Below are 14,081 nucleotides of genomic sequence, written 5' to 3'. Positions count from 1 at the left end.
CAAAAGTCTCCTTAAGTTTTTCTTGTCTTGTGTTGCATATATTTTAATAGCCTAAATGTTCTGTGCTCCTCTACAACAATTTTTCCTGTGGTTTCATTTAACATTTGCATAACATTTTATCATAATTCATTTAAATTTTCTTTTGGATAATTTTTGATGTTTTTGCAGCCTGCAGTTCAATGAAGTGAGGGTCTCTGAACAGGACCATATGTTATCCTGATAGTGTACTGATAAACGAAAACCCACGATTCACAACCAAAGCGTAGTGACAAGTTGGGGTTGTTTTCCTGTTTAACTAGCTGTGACTAATTATTAAGGGTTTTAGACAGCTTTTAAATTAATGGATTTATTAATGGAAGGAAAGGCAGCTTTTGCTATAATGATGAATGTTTACAGATTTGTAGTAGAAATTAATAAAAATAATAAAGACAGTAATAAGTACTACTTAGTGGTTTTGTATTCAACTGAAATCAGAGATAAGGAAAACTTTTTAAATAATAATCATTCAGTGTACAATTTGTTCCTGCTTGTTTTGATTCTACTGCCACACTGGGTTGCTTATACGCAATATATTATTTCACAGTGTGGTGTATGAGCAAGCAAGGAAGAGAAGTTTGAAATGATGTTTGTTTGGAATGTTTATTTTTATTAGTCAAGTCTTGCAAATTTTTTTTTTTTGTCAAGATTTAAAACTTACTATTAGCAACTGTATTCTTTCCACTGCTCATATACTGAGGGAATTTAGTCAGTTTGCATATTTTATAAACTGAAGGAAAAATAAACAAAGTAAAAAAGAAAATAAAATCAGGAAGCAGTCCATGTTTCTAAAGGCATTGCCAAAGGGTTTCCAGTCTGAATACTGTTTAAAAAAAGACCAGACTAACAAGCCAAAACAACTTTGGAGACATTTTAATCTCAGTACAACATGGCTGTCATCAGCCTGAGGAATGCTGAGTGAGAGATTAAGTATGTTTACTTACTTGAGATCTAATTAAAAAGCTGTGTGACGAAAGAAATTAAGGAAAACATTTCTTATAAAAAAAATCCTCGAAATGAAATTCTAGCTACTGACAGAACTTGGACTAAGAAAAAAGCTGAGGAGTTATATTTTATTCAGTGTTGTAGACAAGGACGTAGCAGTGTTCCAGTCTGTGGCAGATGCATAAAATCTATTCATTCAAATGAAAACACATATATAAATTTTCTCTTATGCCCTACTCACCTCCAGCAGAGAAGACAGGTATTTGGTTTTTTGAAAACAAGTAATTTTTGAAGAAATACCGTTATACACAGAAATTGTCATGTTTTGTGTTGAAGTAATTAAAAAGGAAATTGAGGGCTTTCAGAAGGTTATCAGCATTTTAATGAGTTGAAAACTTGTCTTTCACTAATACATTAGAATAATGAGCCTGATTTCTTAAACTTTGCCAAGTTAAAAACATGCCAGTGAAATATTCAGAAGTGAGTTGAGAGAAAGATGAAGGGTCTAAGTTCTTAGAGAAAGAATAATGATTTCTGGGACACAGACACACAAGCTTTCCCTGTGTTTATTTCCCCCTGCAAGTGTACCATTAGGTTACATCTGCTCCGATTTTAGTTTGACATTTGCATGAGTCATTCTAGCCCAGTGCAAAAATTGTTACAAAGACAACAATGTCATGGTATCATATACAGAGTAATATGTAAGGGTGGTAAATTCTAATGGGAAAGTTGCCTAAATAGTTTTTTTAATATTTTTTTTAAAATCTCAAATTTAATTTGAATGAGCATTTTAATTTTTCCCCCTCAAATTCTACCTCTTTACTTATTTTCCAAAGACTGATGATTTATAAGCATAAAACATCCTGTAACTTGTTTCATGAATGTTCCAGTCTTCTTGAGTCTCTATTTCCTTCAGCAGCTTTTCGTTACTTTTTAAGAGTTTGTCACTATATCATTGGTCTTTCCTGGTTTCAAGGAGGTGCACCAGCTGTGGTGTACTTTTCCCTTAATGTGCATTAGTTTCTGCTTTCCTCAAATTCCATAATTACAGTCCTTCTAACAGAGACAAAGTTAACAGGTTAACTCCATAATTCTTATATGAAAGGGCTTAAATTCCTCTTAGTTCAAAAGCAATAAATTTGAAATGTTTCTTTGCCTCTTGATGTTTATATGATACTTTTGTGTTAATATTAATAAAGATGTTGTAAATTACATACATATAATCATAGAATCACAAAAAATAAACCCTCTAAAATTATTGAGACTAAATGTTAACCCACCACTGCTGTGTTCACCACTAAAACACACTCCCAAATGTCACATTTGCACCCCTTTTGAACATTTACAGTGATGGTGACTCAACCACTTCCTGGTCAGCCTTTTCCACTACCTGAAAACCTTTTCCATGAAGAAATTTTTCCTAATATCTAATCTAAACCTCCCTTGGTGCACCCTTAGGCCTTTGCTTTTGTCCTGTCACTTGTTACTTGTGAGAAAAGATCAACCTTTCCCCTTGCTACAGCCTCCTTTCAGATAGTTGTGGTGAGCAATAAAGTCCCTCCTGAGCTTTATTTTTCTCCAGACTGAACAACTCCAGCTCCCTCAGCTGCTCCTCTTAAGATCTGAATTCTAGACACCTCTGTGTTGGTGAAAACACAGTACATTGATTGAAAAACTCACTGATATTGGTGTTATTAGAAGAGGAACAAATTAGAATGGTAATTTTAGCTAAAATTGATGGAAAATAAACCTATATTTAAGTTCATTTCAGAGCAGAACTTAACTGCTTAATGGGTATTTTTGCTTCTCTTAGATATGTTTTAGAAAGGCAATATTTAATATTTTAGACTTCACCTAGAGAGATTATTCAATGAGTGGGTGAAAATGCTATCTTTAACAAATAAAATTGTCTACTGTTATAGTTGGATTTTAATGTGCCATTTTAAATGTCACAATATTATAAAGTTTTAAGCTAAGATGTACAGAGAACCTATGTACCTTAAGTCTAAATGACAACACAATTTTAGACTAAGTACATAAATTAATATTTTTTATTTATTCAGTCATTTTCAAAGCATCTATTGTTCTTGGAAAATGTAATAGCGAAAAAAAAAGTTGGAGTATATGACTCCAGTGATTCCATATTCTGGAAAGAAATAGAAACATGATCACAGGAAGAACAAAGCATGTGCCTACAACATTTTTCAGAACTTCAGCTTGTCTTGAAAGAGACAGGAATAAAATTATTAACGACAAAGCTCAAAAACTATCATTATTTTGGAGACTGGAAAGATCAGGATTGGATAGATTTTCTTAGTATTCTTTCTGTCCTCTGAGTCTTTGCATGAGTTTTGCACAGCCTGATTTTTGGTAGCAGGGGGCCACAGAGGTGGCTCCTTTGAGGAGCTGCTGGAAGCTTCCACCATGTCCAACAGAGCCAATCCCTGATGTCTCCAAAGATGGACATGCTGCTGGCCAGGGCTGGGCCAACTAGAGATGGGGATAACACCTCTGTGATAACAGATTTAAGAAGAAAATCAAAACAAAGTGACGCACAGGTTTTTTCCCAGCCAGGGGAGAGCAGGAGGTAAGAACATGTGAGGGAAACCACATGGAGACACCAAGGTCAGTGGAGAAGGAGGGGCAGGAGCTGCTCCAGGTGCCAGAGCTGAGATTCCTCTGCAGGCTGTGGTGAGACCAGGGTGAAGCAGCTGTGCCCCTGCAGCCCATGGGGATCCACAGGGGATGCAGGGATCCATCCACAGCCTCTGGGGAAGGTGCCCATGCTGGGGTGGGTGGATGCCTGGAGGAGGCTGTGATCCAGTGGGAGACACGGTGGAGAGAGGGCCGTGCTTCCAGGCTGGAGCAGCCTGTCCTTGGAGGGCTGCACCCCTGGAAGAGTGACCCACACCACAGCAGTTCTGGGAGTTCTGTGTGCCCTTGGGAGGAATTCATGTTTGTAGCAGGTGCAGTAGGGCTGCAGCTTGCGAGATGGAACCAGGTTAGAGAAGAACTGTCTGCTGTGGGAGGGACCCCAGAGTCTCACAGGGGAAGGAAAGACTTCTCCCAGAGCAGTGGAAGAAAACCTTGGGTGATGAACAGATCAGAACCCTCACACCCTGTCTCTCTGTGCTGTCAGTGGGAAGGATGGAGGGGTTGGGGGAAGAAAAGGTGTTTTTAAGGGCTTATTTTACTTCTCATTATCCTACTCTGATTCTGCTAGTAATAAATTCACATTGTGCCTTTAAGCTGAACCTGTTTTGCCCTTGAAGTGTTTTCTCACAGTTCTTATCTCAACTCATGAACCCTGTGTTAAATTTTTCTCTCCTCTGCCCGGCTGTGGCAGAGGAGGGTGAGTGAGCAACTTCCATGGGTGCCTGGTGTTTGACCAGTCAAACCACGACAGTTTTACTTCGAGGCTGCATACCCAAATTCCTTTTTAGCAATGTGGTGGAAAGCTGGTTTGTTTTACATCATCCCAAATGCTTTCTAGCTTGTGGAGGATATTTAATGCTTGTCTGGAATGCCAAACCTAGTTTGTAATCCTAATTTCTTTGTTTGAAAAGTATTTTCAGTGAAATTACTTCCTTAAAGTCCATACTTCATCAGCCAGTATCCACTTTTGAAAACACCTCATCTCTGAAATGAACTTAAAGCTGGTTCATTTGAAAGATTGGGTTATCTCACACAGAAAACTGCTGGTGACTTCATAATTTTGCCAACTGACATCTAATCCATATTACTGTTATTTCCTTTGTAAGTGGATGATAGCTGATACTGAGGCTGAACTGATAAGGAGTAATAGATCTTTAATGCATTTGAGAATTTACAGATATTCAAACTGAATCAGTGTCACGGTGCTTCTTAATTGTCTACTTCTACGACATTCAAGTTTTGAAGAGCCGGTGTAGCTTGGATACATGACCAAATGTAAAAAAAAAGATTAAAAATGTTAATATCATGGCAGATGATATTAATATGGCAGAAATAAAACCTTTTTCCCCCCACTTAAATATTGCCATCTAACATTTTATGAAATATAATAGCTTATGATGCCCAGGTGGCTTCCTCCCCTGGTATCTTGATTAAATATTTACTTTGTTTAAGAGTCAACAGAGGACAGAAAAAGCTCAGAAAATGCATTTTTAAACATTCTCTGAAGGTTCATATTAAAAAAGAACTTTAAACAGAACTCTGTAAAATGCATTTTATTTGCATTGAAAAAATATTTCACATCATGCTTCTTGAAAATTTAGACAGTTGCACAAGCTTGGGTTTTGAATTATTCATTTACAGATATTTGCTATGTAAAGACATAGAGGGGAAGAAAACCACAAACTAAAAAAAAAACCCCCACACACAAAAAACAAACAAACAAACAAAAAAACACACAAAAAACTCCAGATCCTGTTTCAGATATCTTAAATTCCAATTAGCAGTTACAAATAAATTACATCAAGCATGGCTACATGAGTTCATCATAATCCCATGAGAGAAAATAATTCTACTCACTTTGGACAGAGGTTCCAAGCAATCTGATGTAATTGAAAATGTCCCTACTCATGGGATAGGGCATAAGACTACATGATCTTTAAAAGTCCCTTCCAACCCAAAATATTTTATAATTTCATGATCTGCAAATTGTTATTTAAAAGATGACATGCAAGTTTTGGGGAAGGAATTTATGTGAAGGAAGTCTACAGAAAAGTATTATTGTAAAATTGCAATAGTATCTGGATTAATCTAGTTTATAGTATTTTTTCTGAATTATTCCCAAAATGAGATAGTGTTTAAAAATTCTAAGGACTTTCAAAGAATGGAAGAAAATAAATATCCACCTTTATTTAAATGAGAAATACAGACATAAGTAAGACTTGTCAAAAGGTAAACAAGTTGTTCCTGGCTATGCCATAAGAGAAAACCTGTTCGTTCTCTGGAGGATTTGCTCAATAACTACCATCAAAATGCAGTCTTTCTCACTACTGTGTCAAGATAAAGCACCAGCTGTAATCTGAAAGCATCATTTATTAGAGGTTATCATGTGACTGAATCTCTTTTCTGGAATGACCAGAAGGCAAGATTTCCTTTTGCATCAATTTTGTTTGTAGTACTGTGATAAATAAAGAAGCGTGGTAGGAATCACATTGAAATAACCAGATTTTTTTTCCCACAGCCTTAGAAGGATGGTTTGATAGTAAGATATATTTCCAGCATTGCACCACTGCTAGTCCTCTACAAAGATTGTTAGTTTCCTAAGAACGTATGAATGGACCTAAACTTCATTAGAGATTAGATCTATAAGACAAACTTGTTAACTTAATATTTTATGTTTCTAGCATAAATTTATGTTCCATTTTCAGATTATAAAAATTGGTTAAATACTGTTTGAGCTACATCTTTAAAAATAAGATTCATTATAGATAGTAAAAAACCACCTCAACATGATTCAAAACAGAACAAGAGATTAAAATATCCATCATGAACCCATGAGGGAAGCAATTTCATGTGAAAGAGATAGAAGATAAAGCTTGGGAATATGCCTCAGGTGGGCACTGTGTTATCAGCACAGACTGTTTTGCCCACAGAGGAGAAAAAATTGCTTATAGTTTTTTTTTTAGCTGTATCACTGGTCTCTTACCAATTAACAAAAACCTGAAACAATGCAACAAAACCCCCAAACAAACTACCAAATAAACAAAGGCAAAAACATAGTCAGAGTTCACCCTCATGTTCCTATTCAATCCTGGCTCAGAAGTTAAGGTGAATCAAACCAGTAGGCAACCTTCAAGAATGATAGTCCTTAGAGGCTTGCTTAACCAGCAAAAAAATGTGATTAATAAAAAGGAGTTGCTCTGTGAGCAGTTTTTAATGTCTGAAGACTGGTAAAATTGCTGAGTTTAAGAAAGTAAAAAAATTATTTATTTTTGACAAGTTAACATGAACTCTTACAGCCCAGTGCTATGCTTTGAAACATATTTGCCACAAAGTCACTGTCACTTATTTGTCTTGCTGTTTTGAAGGTCCTGCTTTTAAAGTGTTATTTCTAGTGCAATTCTTATTTGTTCCAGTCTGGTGTATATATGTACAAAGTGCTGAGGGAAAAATGTGTTTTTTTGAAGAACATCCAGAATCACACTTTCCAGAACAACAAAGACTTGTTTAGAGATAGCAAAACTACTGAGAAAATGATGCAAACATTTTAACTTACACCTGACATAACCTGCTTTTTTGCTTATTTCTTCCTTTATAGTAATTTCTTCCATGTTCATATTTATAATTGATGCAATAATACTTTTGAAATTTATTACAAAGAAAGTCCTGGTTCTTTTAAATGGAATTCTTATTATATATTAAAATGCCCAAATAGATTTCATAGATCTGGATGTTTTTATTTTAATATTCTGGCAAAATTTTTTTATGGACTTTGCAAACCAATGCTGTAGACAATTTCATTGAAGAGTTTCCTTAGTTGTGAAGAAGTTGATATATCAGAGTCATAGTTCTCTTTCTGTAAATGCAAATTTCAAAAAGAATCTAAAAAGAAGAAAAAATAGCAGGAGAAAAAAATGAAGATGATTTGGAGGTTTTTTGGTTTGGTCTGGTTGGGGTTTTTTTTGTTTGTGTTTTTATGGGTTTTTTGTTGTTGCTGTTGTTTGTTTGTTTGGTTTTTTGGTTGTTTTTTTTTTTTTAAGTTGCAAATATGCAGACACTGAAATTGTGATTAACATGAAGATGCCTATGGAATTAATTTTGTGTGACAAAAGCAACAGTGATGATAAAAAGACAGTATTTTCATTTGAGGAAGAACTACTTCAAGAATCATTACAGTAGTACAGTAGTAGAAAGGATAGAATATCCAAGTGTTTTTTCTCTCCCATCAGACAGTAAAGGAAAAAAGAGAACAAGATCAAAACAGGGAGACCTTCACTGTTGCAACAGGCAAACAAGCAGAAAGAGGATTTTGTAAACGAAACCATCTATACTAAAAATTTATGCTGAGGTGTTAGTTACTACTGAGATTTAATTAACAACTCAGTACTCAGAGAAGAACCAATTATACAAGCACTGAGATTTAACTGGGGAGGCTGAATCCTCAACTAACTCAACCTTTTAAAAAGGTTCTTGTTTAGAGACAAGAAAAGAAAAGAAAGAGATTTTTGCTTTCCTTGTTTGTTTTCAAAAAGTAGCCAAACCACTGAAAATAATTCCCAGAAAGATTGGAAACTAATTTTATTTTGGATTTCCATCCAAATTTTGGAGGGGTTTCCAAATGTATTTTAACATGCTAAAGTTAAAACCATTAATGAAGGTTGTTTTCACACTTTTTCTGTACATGTTATGGCTGTTTCATATGTTTCACATAGTACCGAGCTGATCTTTATGTATAGACCTGGAAAATCACAAAACATGAAAAGTCATCCAATGTAAAATCATAAATAAGCCTTCCTTACTTTTTAAGATGCATTATTACCTTCAAATTTTCAACAAATATGTTTCTTTTCCTTTTATGTTACTAGAACACTTATTGTTTAAGTGTTTCCTCTTTATTGGACTATAGTATACTACTCAATCAATGAGAGGAAGGTTGCTGGTTGCTTTGTATTTATTATTTTGACCAGTAAAACTTATTGAAATTCTTAATTTATAGGCTTTCACTTATTTCTGAAATGCACATGATTTTAAATACATACAAAGCTAATTTGTAGCAGAAGCATCTGCTTAAGTTTCTACATTAATTTCATCCTCAAATCTCTGCATTGATTGTCTACAGACGTGACATTAAATTAAACAGTGCTCAGTAGTCATCAAATTCTTTAGTCATAAAGATCAAATTTGTCTCTTAGACCTACCTCTGCCATACACTAGAATTCTCTCAGTTGTTCCCAAAGACATCAAGTGTTGAGTATCTGACACTTCTGGGACAAGAACTAGAAGTTCTTGAGAATCTGAGATTTCTGCAGTTTTCCATCTGTGAAGTCAATGCCCAAATGGTTCTGAGCTCTGCAGGCTTGTGTTTAAATCCAAATGATGGGGTATGATCTCTTTGTTATCAGCTACTGTCCTTACATTGCTATAACCTGGTACATAGGAAAAAGAAGTGGTATTAAAACACAGCCACATGAAACCAACAAAAGGAAAAGGTTCAGAACTCTTCATACCAAATAAATAGTGCTCACACACACCTTTTGAATGTGTCAATAATCCAATTTTATATGTGGTTTATGACCACATTTATGGTTTGATGAAGCTGCTGTTTAGATGGGAAATAGTCTGGATGTGAGAAAGGTGAAGACTCATATTTTTATCTCGAAATATTCTCTAGAAAAAAGAAGTCTTTTTATGGATTTTGCTCGTAGCATGATGACTCCAGCCCTGTCAGCGTTCCTCAGAAAAGTTGTTGATGTCTGCAATTACTAGTTTAAACCCAGATATAGTTAAAATCTTGATTAACCAATAGTACATCTGTTTAAATCATGTTTTGGTCTGACTTGTTGACCAGAAGCAAAACATTGTTTTTCAACGTGAATCCCCCAATATCTTAGATTTTACAGAGTGTAATTTCTTGACTAGCCTGTATCTTTCAGAAAGTCATCAATTAATGTGTACTTACTGAGTTAATGATACTTAATATCATGATCACAGAAGCCCCTGAGACTAGAGAAAAATACATTTTGAATACCTGTATCTAGAGAATTCTGATTGCAACAAAATCTATATAAATAATATAATTTGATTTGGTATTTGATATAACTATAGAAACGCAGAGTTATTTGGGACATCTGGATGCTTAGCACAACAAACAATAAAATCAGCAGTTTCCTAACAAGCAGATTTTTAAATACACATAATAATAAGTGTAATTCCACAAAACATGCATCAACAAAGCACAACTTTGAGATTTATGTGCTTTGTTCTCTGAAAACTACTCTGTCTGTATTTAGAGCTAAAAATGTCTGTTCTCCTTGTAAGGTGTTATAAAAGTCCCTGTCGCTTTTCTAAATAAATTATTTTTCTGTAGCCTGAAGCTGCTAACAGTACCTGAAGAATTAATAATGGTTTTGGCACAGGTCAGCGTGTATCCTGCCAGTTCTCTCTCCCACTGAGCACACGCACTAATACAGGACTTGTGACTCCAGTGGGGTTTATTACATTTGCTTATGGTGAAGATGGTGGAAATCTAAAGTCCTTGGATAAACAGGAGGGCAATTTTCTGGACACCATCAAAAAGCCCTTGGAAGAGCTGGGGTTATCACATACTCCTTCAGTGCTTCACTTGAGGAATTTTCACTTCTTCCTGTGAGAACCTGGCAAAATTAACTAAATTTAATGATTTTACTTACCTGAAATTTTGGACAGGAGTTTGAAAAAGCAAAATAACAAAATCTGATGTTAATTAATAGATGTCATTTGGTTAGCTGCTGGTTTATTAATGTATTGAATAGTCATATTTCTAGTAGGTTTGAAAAGTCACATGATGTTCCAGTACACTTAATGGGGCCAGGAAAATTGTGCTTTCTTCAGGCTTCCTTGTAAGGGTTCATGAAGCTGCTCTGGAGACCAGATTTAGAAGTTTTAGGAAAATTTGTTTAATAGGGCTGAGCACTTTCTGATTGTGATTGGCTTTACTTTTCTTTCCTGCTGTGAAAATGAGGCCAGAGTAGGGTCCCATTATAGAAGTCACTAAGCAAACATATAATAAAATGCTAATCCCTGTCACAGAGACTTCATAACCTAAATAATAGCCTGACATTTCAACAATGATAATATAAGGTATACAAGTGAAATTTTATTCTCATTACAAAAGAGATATTTAAGCCGTAAGAAATGCATATTAATATAAAAACATCTTGCCTTAGAAATTATTTTATTTTAAATTATAATTTTGATAATGTGGTATAATTTTGAAGTGATAGATATTGTGTTATAGAAAGATGTCACATTTTTTAATTTAAGAGGTAATTTTTTGCAAATTTTATTTTTCAGTGAATATAAGAGAAGCTTTTATGGAAACAACCAGCTATTTTCCATACAAAAAAATGTTAAAATTCTCCTTTTGGGGAGATCTTACATAAGCTTTGCAATGAATTTTCAATCATGAGTTAAATTACAGCATTGCTAGTTCTAAAGATCAAACTAAATCTCATTGAGATACCATGGGGAGTTTGCTTGGTCACCACCTTCATTTCTGTTCTATCCAAACTGAAATAATGAATTTTATTTTGCGAAAGCTATTCTGGCTCGGTTTAGACACGTCACCCTAACTTTAGTGATGCTACCAGAATACCTGTGGACTGTCCAAGCTGCCAAGAACGATCAAGTGAAATGAAGTGTAATACATGGGAGCTGTGCTCACCCACCGGGATGTGTGCTGACAGCAGGTGGTGCTGTACATTTAATTAAGGAGAAATGCAGCTCCCCCATCACATCTGCCTGTATAGAACAGTATGGGTCAACCTTCACCTGCCTTCCTCGGTAGGAGGGCACATGAAACCTGAAGAGTATTTTTTGTTTTGTTTTGTTTTAATCGGTGTGGATTCACATAAACATGTGTTTATATATATGGTGCATGCTATTTCTGGTTGTTTTTTGTTGTGGGTTTTTTTTTTTTTTTTTTAGTTTAGAAGGTCTTGTAGGAGATGTCCTCTTTGTGAGGCTTTACAGAGCTTGCAGTCAGGTGGTTAATGTTCCAGTTAGAATTAATCTTCCCAGATATGACACTCTTACTATCAAGGGGAAACCTCCTGGTTATTTATGCAATGCTTTAAACCTTGAGGTGGATGAGGCACATGGAGCTGCCTACCGTGGGACAGCTCACATCTGTGACAGGTTTTCCTTTGGTCATCACTGCTGTTTTTAAGTGCCTTGAATGCATTATTTACTTTTCTTTTTAATTATTATTTATTTTTTTTTATGCCAGATACACTGAAGGGGCAGCAAGGCACAGCCATATTATTTCATTTTCCTTGGAAAATTTTGGGCTTCTCTCCTCAAACATGTTGAAAAGTTGAACTCCTGCTCCAGCTGCATGTCTTAATTAAGGGATAGATATGTAGATGATGGTGAGGTGTTTCAGTTCTCTATGTGGAACTGAAGCTGAATTTAAATGTGTCTGACATAAATAGTCCAAGTAAGTAATAAATTACAACAAATTACCACATTCCTAGAGGATCTTGGGAAGATATCTCAGTGAATAGTTTGGTATATGAAATATAAAACAATTCATCTAACCTGTCTCAAGGAAGGGCTAGCACTCAGTCTAATCAAATGCACAGCATGTTATAAATCTCTTGAGATTTCTCCATCCATAATACTTTTTAAATACAAAGTTTCCTTTCTGCATTCATGTAACTCCACAAGCAAACAAGAGGTTCAGATAGAATATCGTATATGGGAAAGAGGCCTACATGCCATATATGAAAAAATTCACAGCTCTTTATGAGATCTAATATGCAAATTCTCTATCTACTGGCTTAAAATATAGTGACTAAATCTATGAATTTCCTGGTTGTGGAGTATTATGAATGATGAATCACAAAATGGACTTGCTAATTAAAATCCAGCTGAGCATTATTAAAGAATCACTGCATTGACTACATCTACATCCTTTTCTATTTAATGAGACAAAAAAGAAAGAGGTTAGTATTAGATCCTGATGGTATCTAAAACAATTGCCAAAGTAACCTACTGAATACCTATTTAAATACTTGCTAAATGAAAACCACAGTATTTATTGTATTCAATTTAAAGTCAAATGGATGTAAGGAAGAACATTACTGACAACCTAATTATCACTTGGAGCTGGATGTGTGATACACTTATTATTGAAACTTAGAGAGCTTTCAGTTCTATTGATAGTGAAGCAAAAAAATGATGAATTCTTTCAATAAAAGCAGTGGTTAATATTAAGGTTAAACTGCATGCTGCATTTTTATTGTTCTGCAGTTCAAACAAAATCAATACTTGTTAAAAAGTGATTTATCTAATTACTTTTTAACATAAATGAAGACAATAAAAGAGATTTCTTAGCATTTTTTTGGCTTTCTTATATATGCTAATTATAAAATGTGTTTTGATTATATAACTGTTTTCAGGACTGCTGGTCATGTTGAGGGTTTTTTTCTTAGATAGCGTTAAAAATTAGAAGAAACCAAAATAAATACAACTTTTTTTTTTTTTTTGCCTTGCTGCATAAGGCTAAGATTTAATTTGACATTTTTATATGAGTTGATTAAGACCCTAGTGTTTCTTATCCTGTGAGATATGGTAGGTACTAAGCAAAGAGCATGGGTTAGAATCTCATAAAGGATTTCATTGCTTTTAAAAGATTCTCTTAAGCATACATTATTTGCATGTACTTAAATTGTTACTTAGTTTTTGGATAAAATGTATTTTCCTTTTTTTTAATTACGTCTGAATAAGAGTTGTATTTGTTCAAAGTGAGAAAATGACACAGCAATATGGATTCTAGAAGGAATCTAGAAGGAAATATTTGCTGGGTTTTCTGGTTCTAAACTCATAAATTTTGCTAAAATTCAAAACAATTCATAAATTAATCTAATTAAAAAAACAAAACAAAGCAACAAACAAACATGAAATATGCAAGCTTCATTTTGCCTCCTTTTAACAACATTCTTTTCATCACATGCTAGATCTTGTTTAATGTTAAACATTTACTTAGTTCCCTCTTCAGGGCTGATGTTTTATTGATCATCTTACAGATGATCAATAAAATATTATTCTATTAAAATTTCAGAAAATATTTGGTATAATGTGATGCTTGCAGTAAATGTCATTGAGGTTCACTGCAGTTCTTTTGAAACAAAGTTGATACAGTCATTAGCAGGGAAACCCAGAAACAGCTTGTACAGCTTTAAAAGCATGCCTGTCTAGACAGCAGATGAATGGAGAAGAAATTCTTCCTGCATTGGCCTTGAGCAAACCCTACACAAAATCACAAGTACTTATATAAGCCAAGACTGCAGTGACCAGACAGGAGAACTTAAAATCCTCACTCTTATTGTATCTTATGTAATCGTGACTTGCTTACATGTTATAAATTAACATATATCTCATGTGTTAGGTGTAATATAGTATATAGT

This window comes from Cyanistes caeruleus, chromosome 1, assembly GCF_971803275.1.
Source record: "Cyanistes caeruleus chromosome 1, bCyaCae1.hap1.1, whole genome shotgun sequence".
Lineage (NCBI taxonomy): Eukaryota > Metazoa > Chordata > Aves > Passeriformes > Paridae > Cyanistes > Cyanistes caeruleus.
Note: the sequence above shows the minus strand (reverse complement) of the source record.